At 41.5% G+C, this 10,062-nt stretch overlaps 65 non-coding genes across 65 annotated transcripts; all 65 read right to left on the bottom strand.

Moving 5' to 3' along the window:
• TRNAY-GUA (transfer RNA tyrosine (anticodon GUA)) lies at nucleotides 1–86 on the bottom strand. Its single transcript is given in 2 exon segments — nucleotides 1–36; nucleotides 50–86. It is a non-coding gene; the product is annotated as a tRNA-Tyr (tRNA).
• Nucleotides 87–148: 62 nt separating this feature from the next.
• Nucleotides 149–234, bottom strand: TRNAY-GUA (transfer RNA tyrosine (anticodon GUA)). Its single transcript is given in 2 exon segments — nucleotides 149–184; nucleotides 198–234. It is a non-coding gene; the product is annotated as a tRNA-Tyr (tRNA).
• Nucleotides 235–296: 62 nt separating this feature from the next.
• On the bottom strand, nucleotides 297–382 carry TRNAY-GUA (transfer RNA tyrosine (anticodon GUA)). Its single transcript is given in 2 exon segments — nucleotides 297–332; nucleotides 346–382. It is a non-coding gene; the product is annotated as a tRNA-Tyr (tRNA).
• Nucleotides 383–444: 62 nt separating this feature from the next.
• TRNAY-GUA (transfer RNA tyrosine (anticodon GUA)) lies at nucleotides 445–530 on the bottom strand. The gene is given in 2 exon segments: nucleotides 445–480; nucleotides 494–530. It is a non-coding gene; the product is annotated as a tRNA-Tyr (tRNA).
• A 62-nt stretch (nucleotides 531–592) lies between these two features.
• Nucleotides 593–678, bottom strand: TRNAY-GUA (transfer RNA tyrosine (anticodon GUA)). Its single transcript is given in 2 exon segments — nucleotides 593–628; nucleotides 642–678. It is a non-coding gene; the product is annotated as a tRNA-Tyr (tRNA).
• Nucleotides 679–888: 210 nt separating this feature from the next.
• Nucleotides 889–974, bottom strand: TRNAY-GUA (transfer RNA tyrosine (anticodon GUA)). Its single transcript is given in 2 exon segments — nucleotides 889–924; nucleotides 938–974. It is a non-coding gene; the product is annotated as a tRNA-Tyr (tRNA).
• A 62-nt stretch (nucleotides 975–1,036) lies between these two features.
• TRNAY-GUA (transfer RNA tyrosine (anticodon GUA)) lies at nucleotides 1,037–1,122 on the bottom strand. The gene is given in 2 exon segments: nucleotides 1,037–1,072; nucleotides 1,086–1,122. It is a non-coding gene; the product is annotated as a tRNA-Tyr (tRNA).
• A 62-nt stretch (nucleotides 1,123–1,184) lies between these two features.
• Nucleotides 1,185–1,270, bottom strand: TRNAY-GUA (transfer RNA tyrosine (anticodon GUA)). The gene is given in 2 exon segments: nucleotides 1,185–1,220; nucleotides 1,234–1,270. It is a non-coding gene; the product is annotated as a tRNA-Tyr (tRNA).
• Nucleotides 1,271–1,332: 62 nt separating this feature from the next.
• TRNAY-GUA (transfer RNA tyrosine (anticodon GUA)) lies at nucleotides 1,333–1,418 on the bottom strand. Its single transcript is given in 2 exon segments — nucleotides 1,333–1,368; nucleotides 1,382–1,418. It is a non-coding gene; the product is annotated as a tRNA-Tyr (tRNA).
• Nucleotides 1,419–1,480: 62 nt separating this feature from the next.
• TRNAY-GUA (transfer RNA tyrosine (anticodon GUA)) lies at nucleotides 1,481–1,566 on the bottom strand. The gene is given in 2 exon segments: nucleotides 1,481–1,516; nucleotides 1,530–1,566. It is a non-coding gene; the product is annotated as a tRNA-Tyr (tRNA).
• A 62-nt stretch (nucleotides 1,567–1,628) lies between these two features.
• TRNAY-GUA (transfer RNA tyrosine (anticodon GUA)) lies at nucleotides 1,629–1,714 on the bottom strand. Its single transcript is given in 2 exon segments — nucleotides 1,629–1,664; nucleotides 1,678–1,714. It is a non-coding gene; the product is annotated as a tRNA-Tyr (tRNA).
• A 62-nt stretch (nucleotides 1,715–1,776) lies between these two features.
• TRNAY-GUA (transfer RNA tyrosine (anticodon GUA)) lies at nucleotides 1,777–1,862 on the bottom strand. The gene is given in 2 exon segments: nucleotides 1,777–1,812; nucleotides 1,826–1,862. It is a non-coding gene; the product is annotated as a tRNA-Tyr (tRNA).
• A 62-nt stretch (nucleotides 1,863–1,924) lies between these two features.
• On the bottom strand, nucleotides 1,925–2,010 carry TRNAY-GUA (transfer RNA tyrosine (anticodon GUA)). The gene is given in 2 exon segments: nucleotides 1,925–1,960; nucleotides 1,974–2,010. It is a non-coding gene; the product is annotated as a tRNA-Tyr (tRNA).
• Nucleotides 2,011–2,072: 62 nt separating this feature from the next.
• Nucleotides 2,073–2,158, bottom strand: TRNAY-GUA (transfer RNA tyrosine (anticodon GUA)). The gene is given in 2 exon segments: nucleotides 2,073–2,108; nucleotides 2,122–2,158. It is a non-coding gene; the product is annotated as a tRNA-Tyr (tRNA).
• Nucleotides 2,159–2,220: 62 nt separating this feature from the next.
• TRNAY-GUA (transfer RNA tyrosine (anticodon GUA)) lies at nucleotides 2,221–2,306 on the bottom strand. The gene is given in 2 exon segments: nucleotides 2,221–2,256; nucleotides 2,270–2,306. It is a non-coding gene; the product is annotated as a tRNA-Tyr (tRNA).
• A 62-nt stretch (nucleotides 2,307–2,368) lies between these two features.
• Nucleotides 2,369–2,454, bottom strand: TRNAY-GUA (transfer RNA tyrosine (anticodon GUA)). Its single transcript is given in 2 exon segments — nucleotides 2,369–2,404; nucleotides 2,418–2,454. It is a non-coding gene; the product is annotated as a tRNA-Tyr (tRNA).
• Nucleotides 2,455–2,664: 210 nt separating this feature from the next.
• TRNAY-GUA (transfer RNA tyrosine (anticodon GUA)) lies at nucleotides 2,665–2,750 on the bottom strand. The gene is given in 2 exon segments: nucleotides 2,665–2,700; nucleotides 2,714–2,750. It is a non-coding gene; the product is annotated as a tRNA-Tyr (tRNA).
• A 62-nt stretch (nucleotides 2,751–2,812) lies between these two features.
• Nucleotides 2,813–2,898, bottom strand: TRNAY-GUA (transfer RNA tyrosine (anticodon GUA)). The gene is given in 2 exon segments: nucleotides 2,813–2,848; nucleotides 2,862–2,898. It is a non-coding gene; the product is annotated as a tRNA-Tyr (tRNA).
• A 62-nt stretch (nucleotides 2,899–2,960) lies between these two features.
• Nucleotides 2,961–3,046, bottom strand: TRNAY-GUA (transfer RNA tyrosine (anticodon GUA)). The gene is given in 2 exon segments: nucleotides 2,961–2,996; nucleotides 3,010–3,046. It is a non-coding gene; the product is annotated as a tRNA-Tyr (tRNA).
• A 62-nt stretch (nucleotides 3,047–3,108) lies between these two features.
• TRNAY-GUA (transfer RNA tyrosine (anticodon GUA)) lies at nucleotides 3,109–3,194 on the bottom strand. Its single transcript is given in 2 exon segments — nucleotides 3,109–3,144; nucleotides 3,158–3,194. It is a non-coding gene; the product is annotated as a tRNA-Tyr (tRNA).
• A 62-nt stretch (nucleotides 3,195–3,256) lies between these two features.
• On the bottom strand, nucleotides 3,257–3,342 carry TRNAY-GUA (transfer RNA tyrosine (anticodon GUA)). Its single transcript is given in 2 exon segments — nucleotides 3,257–3,292; nucleotides 3,306–3,342. It is a non-coding gene; the product is annotated as a tRNA-Tyr (tRNA).
• A 62-nt stretch (nucleotides 3,343–3,404) lies between these two features.
• On the bottom strand, nucleotides 3,405–3,490 carry TRNAY-GUA (transfer RNA tyrosine (anticodon GUA)). The gene is given in 2 exon segments: nucleotides 3,405–3,440; nucleotides 3,454–3,490. It is a non-coding gene; the product is annotated as a tRNA-Tyr (tRNA).
• A 62-nt stretch (nucleotides 3,491–3,552) lies between these two features.
• Nucleotides 3,553–3,638, bottom strand: TRNAY-GUA (transfer RNA tyrosine (anticodon GUA)). The gene is given in 2 exon segments: nucleotides 3,553–3,588; nucleotides 3,602–3,638. It is a non-coding gene; the product is annotated as a tRNA-Tyr (tRNA).
• A 63-nt stretch (nucleotides 3,639–3,701) lies between these two features.
• Nucleotides 3,702–3,787, bottom strand: TRNAY-GUA (transfer RNA tyrosine (anticodon GUA)). The gene is given in 2 exon segments: nucleotides 3,702–3,737; nucleotides 3,751–3,787. It is a non-coding gene; the product is annotated as a tRNA-Tyr (tRNA).
• A 62-nt stretch (nucleotides 3,788–3,849) lies between these two features.
• TRNAY-GUA (transfer RNA tyrosine (anticodon GUA)) lies at nucleotides 3,850–3,935 on the bottom strand. The gene is given in 2 exon segments: nucleotides 3,850–3,885; nucleotides 3,899–3,935. It is a non-coding gene; the product is annotated as a tRNA-Tyr (tRNA).
• A 210-nt stretch (nucleotides 3,936–4,145) lies between these two features.
• Nucleotides 4,146–4,231, bottom strand: TRNAY-GUA (transfer RNA tyrosine (anticodon GUA)). The gene is given in 2 exon segments: nucleotides 4,146–4,181; nucleotides 4,195–4,231. It is a non-coding gene; the product is annotated as a tRNA-Tyr (tRNA).
• A 62-nt stretch (nucleotides 4,232–4,293) lies between these two features.
• On the bottom strand, nucleotides 4,294–4,379 carry TRNAY-GUA (transfer RNA tyrosine (anticodon GUA)). The gene is given in 2 exon segments: nucleotides 4,294–4,329; nucleotides 4,343–4,379. It is a non-coding gene; the product is annotated as a tRNA-Tyr (tRNA).
• A 62-nt stretch (nucleotides 4,380–4,441) lies between these two features.
• TRNAY-GUA (transfer RNA tyrosine (anticodon GUA)) lies at nucleotides 4,442–4,527 on the bottom strand. Its single transcript is given in 2 exon segments — nucleotides 4,442–4,477; nucleotides 4,491–4,527. It is a non-coding gene; the product is annotated as a tRNA-Tyr (tRNA).
• A 62-nt stretch (nucleotides 4,528–4,589) lies between these two features.
• TRNAY-AUA (transfer RNA tyrosine (anticodon AUA)) lies at nucleotides 4,590–4,675 on the bottom strand. The gene is given in 2 exon segments: nucleotides 4,590–4,625; nucleotides 4,639–4,675. It is a non-coding gene; the product is annotated as a tRNA-Tyr (tRNA).
• Nucleotides 4,676–4,737: 62 nt separating this feature from the next.
• TRNAY-GUA (transfer RNA tyrosine (anticodon GUA)) lies at nucleotides 4,738–4,823 on the bottom strand. Its single transcript is given in 2 exon segments — nucleotides 4,738–4,773; nucleotides 4,787–4,823. It is a non-coding gene; the product is annotated as a tRNA-Tyr (tRNA).
• A 62-nt stretch (nucleotides 4,824–4,885) lies between these two features.
• On the bottom strand, nucleotides 4,886–4,971 carry TRNAY-GUA (transfer RNA tyrosine (anticodon GUA)). Its single transcript is given in 2 exon segments — nucleotides 4,886–4,921; nucleotides 4,935–4,971. It is a non-coding gene; the product is annotated as a tRNA-Tyr (tRNA).
• A 62-nt stretch (nucleotides 4,972–5,033) lies between these two features.
• On the bottom strand, nucleotides 5,034–5,119 carry TRNAY-AUA (transfer RNA tyrosine (anticodon AUA)). Its single transcript is given in 2 exon segments — nucleotides 5,034–5,069; nucleotides 5,083–5,119. It is a non-coding gene; the product is annotated as a tRNA-Tyr (tRNA).
• Nucleotides 5,120–5,181: 62 nt separating this feature from the next.
• Nucleotides 5,182–5,267, bottom strand: TRNAY-AUA (transfer RNA tyrosine (anticodon AUA)). Its single transcript is given in 2 exon segments — nucleotides 5,182–5,217; nucleotides 5,231–5,267. It is a non-coding gene; the product is annotated as a tRNA-Tyr (tRNA).
• A 62-nt stretch (nucleotides 5,268–5,329) lies between these two features.
• Nucleotides 5,330–5,415, bottom strand: TRNAY-AUA (transfer RNA tyrosine (anticodon AUA)). The gene is given in 2 exon segments: nucleotides 5,330–5,365; nucleotides 5,379–5,415. It is a non-coding gene; the product is annotated as a tRNA-Tyr (tRNA).
• A 62-nt stretch (nucleotides 5,416–5,477) lies between these two features.
• On the bottom strand, nucleotides 5,478–5,563 carry TRNAY-GUA (transfer RNA tyrosine (anticodon GUA)). The gene is given in 2 exon segments: nucleotides 5,478–5,513; nucleotides 5,527–5,563. It is a non-coding gene; the product is annotated as a tRNA-Tyr (tRNA).
• A 62-nt stretch (nucleotides 5,564–5,625) lies between these two features.
• Nucleotides 5,626–5,711, bottom strand: TRNAY-GUA (transfer RNA tyrosine (anticodon GUA)). Its single transcript is given in 2 exon segments — nucleotides 5,626–5,661; nucleotides 5,675–5,711. It is a non-coding gene; the product is annotated as a tRNA-Tyr (tRNA).
• Nucleotides 5,712–5,773: 62 nt separating this feature from the next.
• Nucleotides 5,774–5,859, bottom strand: TRNAY-GUA (transfer RNA tyrosine (anticodon GUA)). Its single transcript is given in 2 exon segments — nucleotides 5,774–5,809; nucleotides 5,823–5,859. It is a non-coding gene; the product is annotated as a tRNA-Tyr (tRNA).
• A 62-nt stretch (nucleotides 5,860–5,921) lies between these two features.
• Nucleotides 5,922–6,007, bottom strand: TRNAY-GUA (transfer RNA tyrosine (anticodon GUA)). Its single transcript is given in 2 exon segments — nucleotides 5,922–5,957; nucleotides 5,971–6,007. It is a non-coding gene; the product is annotated as a tRNA-Tyr (tRNA).
• A 62-nt stretch (nucleotides 6,008–6,069) lies between these two features.
• Nucleotides 6,070–6,155, bottom strand: TRNAY-AUA (transfer RNA tyrosine (anticodon AUA)). The gene is given in 2 exon segments: nucleotides 6,070–6,105; nucleotides 6,119–6,155. It is a non-coding gene; the product is annotated as a tRNA-Tyr (tRNA).
• Nucleotides 6,156–6,217: 62 nt separating this feature from the next.
• Nucleotides 6,218–6,303, bottom strand: TRNAY-AUA (transfer RNA tyrosine (anticodon AUA)). The gene is given in 2 exon segments: nucleotides 6,218–6,253; nucleotides 6,267–6,303. It is a non-coding gene; the product is annotated as a tRNA-Tyr (tRNA).
• A 62-nt stretch (nucleotides 6,304–6,365) lies between these two features.
• TRNAY-AUA (transfer RNA tyrosine (anticodon AUA)) lies at nucleotides 6,366–6,451 on the bottom strand. The gene is given in 2 exon segments: nucleotides 6,366–6,401; nucleotides 6,415–6,451. It is a non-coding gene; the product is annotated as a tRNA-Tyr (tRNA).
• Nucleotides 6,452–6,513: 62 nt separating this feature from the next.
• TRNAY-GUA (transfer RNA tyrosine (anticodon GUA)) lies at nucleotides 6,514–6,599 on the bottom strand. Its single transcript is given in 2 exon segments — nucleotides 6,514–6,549; nucleotides 6,563–6,599. It is a non-coding gene; the product is annotated as a tRNA-Tyr (tRNA).
• Nucleotides 6,600–6,661: 62 nt separating this feature from the next.
• On the bottom strand, nucleotides 6,662–6,747 carry TRNAY-GUA (transfer RNA tyrosine (anticodon GUA)). The gene is given in 2 exon segments: nucleotides 6,662–6,697; nucleotides 6,711–6,747. It is a non-coding gene; the product is annotated as a tRNA-Tyr (tRNA).
• A 62-nt stretch (nucleotides 6,748–6,809) lies between these two features.
• Nucleotides 6,810–6,895, bottom strand: TRNAY-GUA (transfer RNA tyrosine (anticodon GUA)). Its single transcript is given in 2 exon segments — nucleotides 6,810–6,845; nucleotides 6,859–6,895. It is a non-coding gene; the product is annotated as a tRNA-Tyr (tRNA).
• Nucleotides 6,896–6,957: 62 nt separating this feature from the next.
• Nucleotides 6,958–7,043, bottom strand: TRNAY-GUA (transfer RNA tyrosine (anticodon GUA)). The gene is given in 2 exon segments: nucleotides 6,958–6,993; nucleotides 7,007–7,043. It is a non-coding gene; the product is annotated as a tRNA-Tyr (tRNA).
• Nucleotides 7,044–7,105: 62 nt separating this feature from the next.
• TRNAY-GUA (transfer RNA tyrosine (anticodon GUA)) lies at nucleotides 7,106–7,191 on the bottom strand. The gene is given in 2 exon segments: nucleotides 7,106–7,141; nucleotides 7,155–7,191. It is a non-coding gene; the product is annotated as a tRNA-Tyr (tRNA).
• A 62-nt stretch (nucleotides 7,192–7,253) lies between these two features.
• Nucleotides 7,254–7,339, bottom strand: TRNAY-GUA (transfer RNA tyrosine (anticodon GUA)). The gene is given in 2 exon segments: nucleotides 7,254–7,289; nucleotides 7,303–7,339. It is a non-coding gene; the product is annotated as a tRNA-Tyr (tRNA).
• A 62-nt stretch (nucleotides 7,340–7,401) lies between these two features.
• TRNAY-GUA (transfer RNA tyrosine (anticodon GUA)) lies at nucleotides 7,402–7,487 on the bottom strand. The gene is given in 2 exon segments: nucleotides 7,402–7,437; nucleotides 7,451–7,487. It is a non-coding gene; the product is annotated as a tRNA-Tyr (tRNA).
• Nucleotides 7,488–7,549: 62 nt separating this feature from the next.
• TRNAY-GUA (transfer RNA tyrosine (anticodon GUA)) lies at nucleotides 7,550–7,635 on the bottom strand. Its single transcript is given in 2 exon segments — nucleotides 7,550–7,585; nucleotides 7,599–7,635. It is a non-coding gene; the product is annotated as a tRNA-Tyr (tRNA).
• Nucleotides 7,636–7,697: 62 nt separating this feature from the next.
• Nucleotides 7,698–7,783, bottom strand: TRNAY-GUA (transfer RNA tyrosine (anticodon GUA)). The gene is given in 2 exon segments: nucleotides 7,698–7,733; nucleotides 7,747–7,783. It is a non-coding gene; the product is annotated as a tRNA-Tyr (tRNA).
• A 62-nt stretch (nucleotides 7,784–7,845) lies between these two features.
• Nucleotides 7,846–7,931, bottom strand: TRNAY-GUA (transfer RNA tyrosine (anticodon GUA)). Its single transcript is given in 2 exon segments — nucleotides 7,846–7,881; nucleotides 7,895–7,931. It is a non-coding gene; the product is annotated as a tRNA-Tyr (tRNA).
• Nucleotides 7,932–7,993: 62 nt separating this feature from the next.
• Nucleotides 7,994–8,079, bottom strand: TRNAY-GUA (transfer RNA tyrosine (anticodon GUA)). Its single transcript is given in 2 exon segments — nucleotides 7,994–8,029; nucleotides 8,043–8,079. It is a non-coding gene; the product is annotated as a tRNA-Tyr (tRNA).
• Nucleotides 8,080–8,141: 62 nt separating this feature from the next.
• Nucleotides 8,142–8,227, bottom strand: TRNAY-GUA (transfer RNA tyrosine (anticodon GUA)). The gene is given in 2 exon segments: nucleotides 8,142–8,177; nucleotides 8,191–8,227. It is a non-coding gene; the product is annotated as a tRNA-Tyr (tRNA).
• A 62-nt stretch (nucleotides 8,228–8,289) lies between these two features.
• On the bottom strand, nucleotides 8,290–8,375 carry TRNAY-GUA (transfer RNA tyrosine (anticodon GUA)). The gene is given in 2 exon segments: nucleotides 8,290–8,325; nucleotides 8,339–8,375. It is a non-coding gene; the product is annotated as a tRNA-Tyr (tRNA).
• Nucleotides 8,376–8,437: 62 nt separating this feature from the next.
• On the bottom strand, nucleotides 8,438–8,523 carry TRNAY-GUA (transfer RNA tyrosine (anticodon GUA)). The gene is given in 2 exon segments: nucleotides 8,438–8,473; nucleotides 8,487–8,523. It is a non-coding gene; the product is annotated as a tRNA-Tyr (tRNA).
• A 62-nt stretch (nucleotides 8,524–8,585) lies between these two features.
• TRNAY-GUA (transfer RNA tyrosine (anticodon GUA)) lies at nucleotides 8,586–8,671 on the bottom strand. Its single transcript is given in 2 exon segments — nucleotides 8,586–8,621; nucleotides 8,635–8,671. It is a non-coding gene; the product is annotated as a tRNA-Tyr (tRNA).
• A 62-nt stretch (nucleotides 8,672–8,733) lies between these two features.
• TRNAY-GUA (transfer RNA tyrosine (anticodon GUA)) lies at nucleotides 8,734–8,819 on the bottom strand. Its single transcript is given in 2 exon segments — nucleotides 8,734–8,769; nucleotides 8,783–8,819. It is a non-coding gene; the product is annotated as a tRNA-Tyr (tRNA).
• Nucleotides 8,820–8,881: 62 nt separating this feature from the next.
• On the bottom strand, nucleotides 8,882–8,967 carry TRNAY-GUA (transfer RNA tyrosine (anticodon GUA)). Its single transcript is given in 2 exon segments — nucleotides 8,882–8,917; nucleotides 8,931–8,967. It is a non-coding gene; the product is annotated as a tRNA-Tyr (tRNA).
• A 62-nt stretch (nucleotides 8,968–9,029) lies between these two features.
• TRNAY-GUA (transfer RNA tyrosine (anticodon GUA)) lies at nucleotides 9,030–9,115 on the bottom strand. The gene is given in 2 exon segments: nucleotides 9,030–9,065; nucleotides 9,079–9,115. It is a non-coding gene; the product is annotated as a tRNA-Tyr (tRNA).
• Nucleotides 9,116–9,177: 62 nt separating this feature from the next.
• TRNAY-GUA (transfer RNA tyrosine (anticodon GUA)) lies at nucleotides 9,178–9,263 on the bottom strand. The gene is given in 2 exon segments: nucleotides 9,178–9,213; nucleotides 9,227–9,263. It is a non-coding gene; the product is annotated as a tRNA-Tyr (tRNA).
• Nucleotides 9,264–9,325: 62 nt separating this feature from the next.
• Nucleotides 9,326–9,411, bottom strand: TRNAY-GUA (transfer RNA tyrosine (anticodon GUA)). The gene is given in 2 exon segments: nucleotides 9,326–9,361; nucleotides 9,375–9,411. It is a non-coding gene; the product is annotated as a tRNA-Tyr (tRNA).
• A 62-nt stretch (nucleotides 9,412–9,473) lies between these two features.
• On the bottom strand, nucleotides 9,474–9,559 carry TRNAY-GUA (transfer RNA tyrosine (anticodon GUA)). Its single transcript is given in 2 exon segments — nucleotides 9,474–9,509; nucleotides 9,523–9,559. It is a non-coding gene; the product is annotated as a tRNA-Tyr (tRNA).
• A 62-nt stretch (nucleotides 9,560–9,621) lies between these two features.
• Nucleotides 9,622–9,707, bottom strand: TRNAY-AUA (transfer RNA tyrosine (anticodon AUA)). Its single transcript is given in 2 exon segments — nucleotides 9,622–9,657; nucleotides 9,671–9,707. It is a non-coding gene; the product is annotated as a tRNA-Tyr (tRNA).
• Nucleotides 9,708–9,769: 62 nt separating this feature from the next.
• TRNAY-GUA (transfer RNA tyrosine (anticodon GUA)) lies at nucleotides 9,770–9,855 on the bottom strand. Its single transcript is given in 2 exon segments — nucleotides 9,770–9,805; nucleotides 9,819–9,855. It is a non-coding gene; the product is annotated as a tRNA-Tyr (tRNA).
• Nucleotides 9,856–9,917: 62 nt separating this feature from the next.
• Nucleotides 9,918–10,003, bottom strand: TRNAY-GUA (transfer RNA tyrosine (anticodon GUA)). The gene is given in 2 exon segments: nucleotides 9,918–9,953; nucleotides 9,967–10,003. It is a non-coding gene; the product is annotated as a tRNA-Tyr (tRNA).
• Between the last annotated feature and the right edge of the window lie 59 nt (nucleotides 10,004–10,062).

Genomic DNA, 10,062 nt, shown 5'->3' with positions numbered 1-10,062 from the left:
TCCGTCGAGCCGGATTTGAACCAGCGACCTATGGATTACAATTGTCACTCTACAGTCCACCGCTCTACCAACTGAGCTATCGACGGCTGATTGCTGGGTTTCATTCAAGGATTAAGAATAAAATGAGATATAAAATGCAAATAAATCTTCCGTCGAGCCGGATTTGAACCAGCGACCTATGGATTACAATTATCACTCTACAGTCCACCGCTCTACCAACTGAGCTATCGACGGCTGATTGCTGGCTTTCATTCAAGGATTAAGAATAAAATGAGATATGAAATGCAAATAAATCTTCCGTCGAGCCGGATTTGAACCAGCGACCTATGGATTACAATTGTCACTCTACAGTCCACCGCTCTACCAACTAAGCTATCGACGGCTGATTGCTGGGTTTCATTCAAGGATTAAGAATAAAATGAGATATAAAATGCAAATAAATCTTCCGTCGAGCCGGATTTGAACCAGCGACCTTTGGATTACAATTGTCACTCTACAGTCCACCGCTCTACCAACTAAGCTATCGACGGCTGATAGCTGGGTTTCATTCAAGGATTAAGAATAAAATGAGATATAAAATGCAAATAAATCTTCCGTCGAGCCGGATTTGAACCAGCGACCTATGGGTTACAATTGTCACTCTACAGTCCACCGCTCTACCAACTGAGCTATCGACGGCTGATTGCTGGCTTTCATTCAAGGATTAAGAATAAAATGAGATATGAAATGCAAATAAATCTTCCGTCGAGCCGGATTTGAACAAGCGACCTACGGATTACAATTGTCACTCTATAGTCCACCGCTCTACCAACTGAGCTGTCTACGGCTGATTGCTGGGTTTCATTCAAGGATTAAGAATAAAATGAGATATGAAATGCAAATAAATCTTCCGTCGAGCCGGATTTGAACCAGCGACCTATGGATTACAATTGTCACTCTACAGTCCACCGCTCTACCAACTAAGCTATCGACGGCTGATTGCTGGGTTTCATTCAAGGATTAAGAATAAAATGAGATATAAAATGCAAATAAATCTTCCGTCGAGCCGGATTTGAACCAGCGACCTATGGATTACAATTGTCACTCTACAGTCCACCGCTCTACCAACTGAGCTATCGACGGCTGATTGCTGGGTTTCATTCAAGGATTAAGAATAAAATGAGATATAAAATGCAAATAAATCTGCCGTCGAGCCGGATTTGAACCAGCGACCTATGGATTACAATTGTCACTCTACAGTCCACCGCTCTACCAACTGAGCTATCGACGGCTAATTGCTGGGTTTCATTCAAGGATTAAGAATAAAATGAGATATAAAATGCAAATAAATCTTCCGTCGAGCCGGATTTGAACCAGCGACCTATGGATTACTATTGTCACTCTACAGTCCACCGCTCTACCAACTGAGCTATCGACGGCTGATTGCTGAGTTTCATTCAAGGATTAAGAATAAAATGAGATATAAAATGCAAATAAATCTTCCGTCGAGCCGGATTTGAACCAGCGACCTATGGATTACAATTGTCACTCTACAGTCCACCGCTCTACCAACTGAGCTATCGACGGCTGATTGCTGGCTTTCATTCAAGGATTAAGAATAAAATGAGATATGAAATGCAAATAAATCTTCCGTCGAGCCGGATTTGAACCAGCGACCTATGGATTACAATTGTCACTCTACAGTCCACCGCTCTACCAACTAAGCTATCGACGGCTGATTGCTGGGTTTCATTCAAGGATTAAGAATAAAATGAGATATAAAATGCAAATAAATCTTCCGTCGAGCCGGATTTGAACCAGCGACCTATGGATTACAATTGTCACTCTACAGTCCACCGCTCTACCAACTGAGCTATCGACGGCTGATTGCTGGGTTTCATTCAAGGATTAAGAATAAAATGAGATATAAAATGCAAATAAATCTTCCGTCGAGCCGGATTTGAACCAGCGACCTATGGATTACAATTATCACTCTACAGTCCACCGCTCTACCAACTGAGCTATCGACGGCTGATTGCTGGCTTTCATTCAAGGATTAAGAATAAAATGAGATATGAAATGCAAATAAATCTTCCGTCGAGCCGGATTTGAACCAGCGACCTATGGATTACAATTGTCACTCTACAGTCCACCGCTCTACCAACTAAGCTATCGACGGCTGATTGCTGGGTTTCATTCAAGGATTAAGAATAAAATGAGATATAAAATGCAAATAAATCTTCCGTCGAGCCGGATTTGAACCAGCGACCTTTGGATTACAATTGTCACTCTACAGTCCACCGCTCTACCAACTAAGCTATCGACGGCTGATAGCTGGGTTTCATTCAAGGATTAAGAATAAAATGAGATATAAAATGCAAATAAATCTTCCGTCGAGCCGGATTTGAACCAGCGACCTATGGGTTACAATTGTCACTCTACAGTCCACCGCTCTACCAACTGAGCTATCGACGGCTGATTGCTGGCTTTCATTCAAGGATTAAGAATAAAATGAGATATGAAATGCAAATAAATCTTCCGTCGAGCCGGATTTGAACAAGCGACCTACGGATTACAATTGTCACTCTATAGTCCACCGCTCTACCAACTGAGCTATCTACGGCTGATTGCTGGGTTTCATTCAAGGATTAAGAATAAAATGAGATATGAAATGCAAATAAATCTTCCGTCGAGCCGGATTTGAACCAGCGACCTATGGATTACAATTGTCACTCTACAGTCCACCGCTCTACCAACTAAGCTATCGACGGCTGATTGCTGGGTTTCATTCAAGGATTAAGAATAAAATGAGATATAAAATGCAAATAAATCTTCCGTCGAGCCGGATTTGAACCAGCGACCTATGGATTACAATTGTCACTCTACAGTCCACCGCTCTACCAACTGAGCTATCGACGGCTGATTGCTGGGTTTCATTCAAGGATTAAGAATAAAATGAGATATAAAATGCAAATAAATCTGCCGTCGAGCCGGATTTGAACCAGCGACCTATGGATTACAATTGTCACTCTACAGTCCACCGCTCTACCAACTGAGCTATCGACGGCTAATTGCTGGGTTTCATTCAAGGATTAAGAATAAAATGAGATATAAAATGCAAATAAATCTTCCGTCGAGCCGGATTTGAACCAGCGACCTATGGATTACTATTGTCACTCTACAGTCCACCGCTCTACCAACTGAGCTATCGACGGCTGATTGCTGAGTTTCATTCAAGGATTAAGAATAAAATGAGATATAAAATGCAAATAAATCTTCCGTCGAGCCGGATTTGAACCAGCGACCTATGGATTACAATTGTCACTCTACAGTCCACCGCTCTACCAACTGAGCTATCGACGGCTGATTGCTGGCTTTCATTCAAGGATTAAGAATAAAATGAGATATGAAATGCAAATAAATCTTCCGTCGAGCCGGATTTGAACCAGCGACCTATGGATTACAATTGTCACTCTACAGTCCACCGCTCTACCAACTAAGCTATCGACGGCTGATTGCTGGGTTTCATTCAAGGATTAAGAATAAAATGAGATATAAAATGCAAATAAATCTTCCGTCGAGCCGGATTTGAACCAGCGACCTATGGATTACAAATGTCACTCTACAGTCCACCGCTCTACCAACTGAGCTATCGACGGATTGATTGCTGGGTTTCATTCAAGGATTAAGAATAAAATGAGATATAAAATGCAAATAAATCTTCCGTCGAGCCGGATTTGAACCAGCGACCTTTGGATTACAATTGTCACTCTACAGTCCACCGCTCTACCAACTGATCTATCGACGGCTGATTGCTGGGTTTCATTCAAGGATTAAGAATAAAATGAGATATAAAATGCAAATAAATCTTCCGTCGAGCCGGATTTGAACCAGCGACCTATGGATTACAATTGTCACTCTACAGTCCACCGCTCTACCAACTGAGCTATCGACGGCTGATTGCTGGCTTTCATTCAAGGATTAAGAATAAAATGAGATATGAAATGCAAATAAATCTTCCGTCGAGCCGGATTTGAACAAGCGACCTACGGATTACAATTGTCACTCTATAGTCCACCGCTCTACCAACTGAGCTATCTACGGCTGATTGCTGGGTTTCATTCAAGGATTAAGAATAAAATGAGATATAAAATGCAAATAAATATTCCGTCGAGCCGGATTTGAACCAGCGACCTATGGATTACAATTGTCACTCTACACTCCACCGCTCTACCAACTGAGCTATCGACGGCTGATTGCTGGGTCTCATTCAAGGATTAAGAGTAAAATGAGATATAAAATGCAAATAAATCTTCCGTCGAGCCGGATTTGAACCATCGACCTATGGATTACTATTGTCACTCTACAGTCCACCGCTCTACCAACTGAGCTATCGACGGCTGATTGCTGAGTTTCATTCAAGGATTAAGAATAAAATGAGATATAAAATGCAAATAAATCTTCCGTCGAGCCGGATTTGAACCAGCGACCTATGGATTACTATTGTCACTCTACAGTCCACCGCTCTACCAACTGAGCTATCGACGGCTGATTGCTGAGTTTCATTCAAGGATTAAGAATAAAATGAGATATAAAATGCAAATAAATCTTCCGTCGAGCCGGATTTGAACAAGCGACCTACGGATTACAATTGTCACTCTATAGTCCACCGCTCTACCAACTGAGCTATCGACGTCTAATTGCTGGGTTTCATTCAAGGATTAAGAATAAAATGAGATATAAAATGCAAATAAATCTTCCGTCGAGCCGGATTTGAACCATCGACCTATGGATTACAATTGTCACTCTACAGTCCACCGCTCTACCAACTGAGCTATCGACGGTTGATTGGTGGGTTTCATTCAAGGATTAAGAATAAAATGAGATATAAAATGCAAATAAATCTTCCGTCGAGCCGGATTTGAACCAGCAACCTATGGATTACAATTGTCACTCTACAGTCCACCGCTCTACCAACTGAGCTATCGACGGCTGATTGCTGGCTTTCATTCAAGGATTAAGAATAAAATGAGATATGAAATGCAAATAAATCTTCCGTCGAGCCGGATTTGAACAAGCGACCTACGGATTACAATTGTCACTCTATAGTCCACCGCTCTACCAACTGAGCTATCGACGGCTGATTGCTGGGGTTCATTCAAGGATTAAGAATAAAATGAGATATAAAATGCAAATAAATCTTCCGTCGAGCCGGAATTGAACCAGCGAACTATGGATTACAATTGTCAGTCTATTGTCCACCGCTCTACCAACTGAGCTATCGACGGCTGATCGCTGGGTTTCATTCAAGGATTAAGAATAAAATGAGATATAAAATGCAAATAAATCTTCCGTCGAGCCGGATTTGAACCAGCGACCTACGGATTACAATTGTCACTCTATAGTCCACCGCTCTACCAACTGAGCTATCTACGGCTGATTGCTGGGTTTCATTCAAGGATTAAGAATAAAATGAGATATAAAATGCAAATAAATATTCCGTCGAGCCGGATTTGAACCAGCGACCTATGGATTACAATTGTCACTCTACACTCCACCGCTCTACCAACTGAGCTATCGACGGCTGATTGCTGGGTTTCATTCAAGGATTAAGAATAAAATGAGATATGAAATGCAAATAAATCTTCCGTCGAGCCGGATTTGAACCAGCGACCTATGGATTACAATTGTCACTCTACAGTCAACCGCTCTACCAACTGAGCTATCGACGGCTGATTGCTAGGTTTCATTCAAGGATTAAGAATAAAATGAGATATAAAATGCAAATAAATCTTCCGTCGAGCCGGATTTGAACCAGCGACCTATGGATTACAATTGTCACTCTACAGTCCACCGCTCTACCAACTGAGCTATCGACGGTTGATTGGTGGGTTTCATTCAAGGATTAAGAATAAAATGAGATATAAAATGCAAATAAATCTTCCGTCGAGCCGGATTTGAACCAGCGACCTATGGATTACAATTGTCACTCTACAGTCCACCGCTCTACCAACTGAGCTATCGACGGCTGATTGCTGGCTTTCATTCAAGGATTAAGAATAAAATGAGATATGAAATGCAAATAAATCTTCCGTCGAGCCGGATTTGAACAAGCGACCTACGGATTACAATTGTCACTCTATAGTCCACCGCTCTACCAACTGAGCTATCGACGGCTGATTGCTGGGGTTCATTCAAGGATTAAGAATAAAATGAGATATAAAATGCAAATAAATCTTCCGTCGAGCCGGAATTGAACCAGCGAACTATGGATTACAATTGTCAGTCTATTGTCCACCGCTCTACCAACTGAGCTATCGACGGCTGATCGCTGGGTTTCATTCAAGGATTAAGAATAAAATGAGATATAAAATGCAAATAAATCTTCCGTCGAGCCGGATTTGAACCAGCGACCTACGGATTACAATTGTCACTCTATAGTCCACCGCTCTACCAACTGAGCTATCTACGGCTGATTGCTGGGTTTCATTCAAGGATTAAGAATAAAATGAGATATAAAATGCAAATAAATATTCCGTCGAGCCGGATTTGAACCAGCGACCTATGGATTACAATTGTCACTCTACACTCCACCGCTCTACCAACTGAGCTATCGACGGCTGATTGCTGGGTTTCATTCAAGGATTAAGAATAAAATGAGATATGAAATGCAAATAAATCTTCCGTCGAGCCGGATTTGAACCAGCGACCTATGGATTACAATTGTCACTCTACAGTCAACCGCTCTACCAACTGAGCTATCGACGGCTGATTGCTAGGTTTCATTCAAGGATTAAGAATAAAATGAGATATAAAATGCAAATAAATCTTCCGTCGAGCCGGATTTGAACCAGCGACCTATGGATTACAATTGTCACTCTACAGTCCACCGCTCTACCAACTGAGCTATCGACGGCTGATTGCTGGGTTTCATTCAAGGATTAAGAATAAAATGAGATATGAAATGCAAATAATTCTTCCGTCGAGCCGGATTTGAACCAGCGACCTATGGATTACAATTGTCACTCTACAGTCCACCGCTCTACCAACTGAGCTATCTACGGCTGATTGCTGGGTTTCATTCAAGGATTAAGAATAAAATGAGATATAAAATGCAAATAAATCTTCCGTCGAGCCGGATTTGAACTAGCGACCTATGGATTACAATTGTCACTCTACAGTCCACCTCTCTACCAACTGAGCTATCGACGGCTGATTGCTGAGTTTCATTCAAGGATTAAGAATAAAATGAGATATAAAATGCAAATAAATCTTCCGTCGAGCCGGATTTGAACCAGCGACCTATGGATTACAATTGTCACTCTACAGTCCACCGCTCTACCAACTGAGCTATCGACGGCTGATTGCTGGCTTTCATTCAAGGATTAAGAATAAAATGAGATATGAAATGCAAACAAATCTTCCGTCGAGCCGGATTTGAACCAGCGACCTATGGATTACAATTGTCACTCTACAGTCCACCGCTCTACCAACTGAGCTATCGACGGCTGATTGCTGGGGTTCATTCAAGGATTAAGAATAAAATGAGATATGAAATGCAAATAAATCTTCCGTGGAGCCGGATTTGAAACAGCGACCTATGGATTACAATTGTCACTCTACAGTCCACCGCTCTACCAACTGAGCTATCGACGGCTGATAGCTGAGTTTCATTCAAGGATTAAGAATAAAATGAGATATAAAATGCAAATAAATCTTCCGTCGAGCCGGATTTGAACCAGCGACCTACGGATTACAATTGTCACTCTACAGTCCACCGCTCTACCAACTGAGCTATCTACGGCTAATTGCTGGGTTTCATTCAAGGATTAAGAATAAAATGAGATATAAAATGCAAATAAATATTCCGTCGAGCCGGATTTGAACCAGCGACCTATGGATTACAATTGTCACTCTACAGTCCACCGCTCTACCAACTGAGCTATCGACGGCTGATTGCTGGGTCTCATTCAAGGATTAAGAATAAAATGAGATATAAAATGCAAATAATTCTTCCGTCGAGCCGGATTTGAACCAGCGACCTATGGATTACTATTGTCACTCTACAGTCCACCGCTCTACCAAATGAGCTATCGACGGCTGATTGCTGAGTTTCATTCAAGGATTAAGAATAAAATGAGATATAAAATGCAAATAAATCTTCCGTCGAGCCGGATTTGAACCAGCGACCTATGGATTACAATTGTCACTCTACAGTCCACCTCTCTACCAACTGAGCTATCGACGGCTGATTGCTGAGTTTCATTCAAGGATTAAGAATAAAATGAGATATAAAATGCAAATAAATCTTCCGTCGAGCCGGATTTGAACCAGCGACCTATGGATTACAATTGTCACTCTACAGTCCACCGCTCTACCAACTGAGCTATCGACGGCTGATTGCTGGGTTTCATTCAAGGATTAATAATAAAATGAGATATGAAATGCAAATAAATCTTCCGTCGAGCCGGATTTGAACCAGCGACCTATGGATTACAATTGTCACTCTACAGTCCACCGCTCTACCAACTGAGCTATCGACGGCTGATTGCTGGGGTTCATTCAAGGATTAAGAATAAAATGAGATATGAAATGCAAATAAATCTTCCGTGGAGCCGGATTTGAAACAGCGACCTATGGATTACAATTGTCACTCTACAGTCCACCGCTCTACCAACTGAGCTATCGACGGCTGATAGCTGAGTTTCATTCAAGGATTAAGAATAAAATGAGATATAAAATGCAAATAAATCTTCCGTCGAGCCGGATTTGAACCAGCGACCTACGGATTACAATTGTCACTCTACAGTCCACCGCTCTACCAACTGAGCTATCTACGGCTAATTGCTGGGTTTCATTCAAGGATTAAGAATAAAATGAGATATAAAATGCAAATAAATATTCCGTCGAGCCGGATTTGAACCAGCGACCTATGGATTACAATTGTCACTCTACACTCCACCGCTCTACCAACTGAGCTATCGACGGCTGATTGCTGGGTCTCATTCAAGGATTAAGAATAAAATGAGATATAAAATGCAAATAATTCTTCCGTCGAGCCGGATTTGAACCAGCGACCTATGGATTACTATTGTCACTCTACAGTCCACCGCTCTACCAAATGAGCTATCGACGGCTGATTGCTGAGTTTCATTCAAGGATTAAGAATAAAATGAGATATAAAATGCAAATAAATCTTCCGTCGAGCCGGATTTGAACCAGCGACCTATGGATTACAATTGTCACTCTACAGTCCACCTCTCTACCAACTGAGCTATCGACGGCTGATTGCTGAGTTTCATTCAAGGATTAAGAATAAAATGAGATATAAAATGCAAATAAATCTTCCGTCGAGCCGGATTTGAACCAGCGACCTATGGATTACAATTGTCACTCTACAGTCCACCGCTCTACCAACTGAGCTATCGACGGCTGATTGCTGGGTTTCATTCAAGGATTAATAATAAAATGAGATATGAAATGCAAATAAATCTTCCGTCGAGCCGGATTTGAACCAGCGACCTATGGATTACAATTGTCACTCTACAGTCCACCGCTCTACCAACTGAGCTATCGACGGCTGATTGCTGGGGTTCATTCAAGGATTAAGAATAAAATGAGATATGAAATGCAAATAAATCTTCCGTGGAGCCGGATTTGAAACAGCGACCTATGGATTACAATTGTCACTCTATAGTCCACCGCTCTACCAACTGAGCTATCTACGGCTAATTGCTGGGTTTCATTCAAGGATTAAGAATAAAATGAGATATAAAATGCAAATAAATATTCCGTCGAGCCGGATTTGAACCAGCGACCTATGGATTACAATTGTCACTCTACACTCCACCGCTCTACCAACTGAGCTATCGACGGCTGATTGCTGGGTCTCATTCAAGGATTAAGAATAAAATGAGATATAAAATGCAAATAATTCTTCCGTCGAGCCGGATTTGAACCAGCGACCTATGGATTACTATTGTCACTCTACAGTCCACCGCTCTACCAAATGAGCTATCGACGGCTGATTGCTGAGTTTCATTCAAGGATTAAGAATAAAATGAGATATAAAATGCAAATAAA

This window comes from Phalangium opilio, unplaced genomic scaffold, assembly GCF_054372755.1.
Source record: "Phalangium opilio isolate 3A_F unplaced genomic scaffold, DU_Popi_V2 ptg000009l_1, whole genome shotgun sequence".
In the NCBI taxonomy this organism is placed as follows: domain Eukaryota; kingdom Metazoa; phylum Arthropoda; class Arachnida; order Opiliones; family Phalangiidae; genus Phalangium; species Phalangium opilio.
This window is presented reverse-complemented; position numbering and strand designations above follow the sequence as displayed.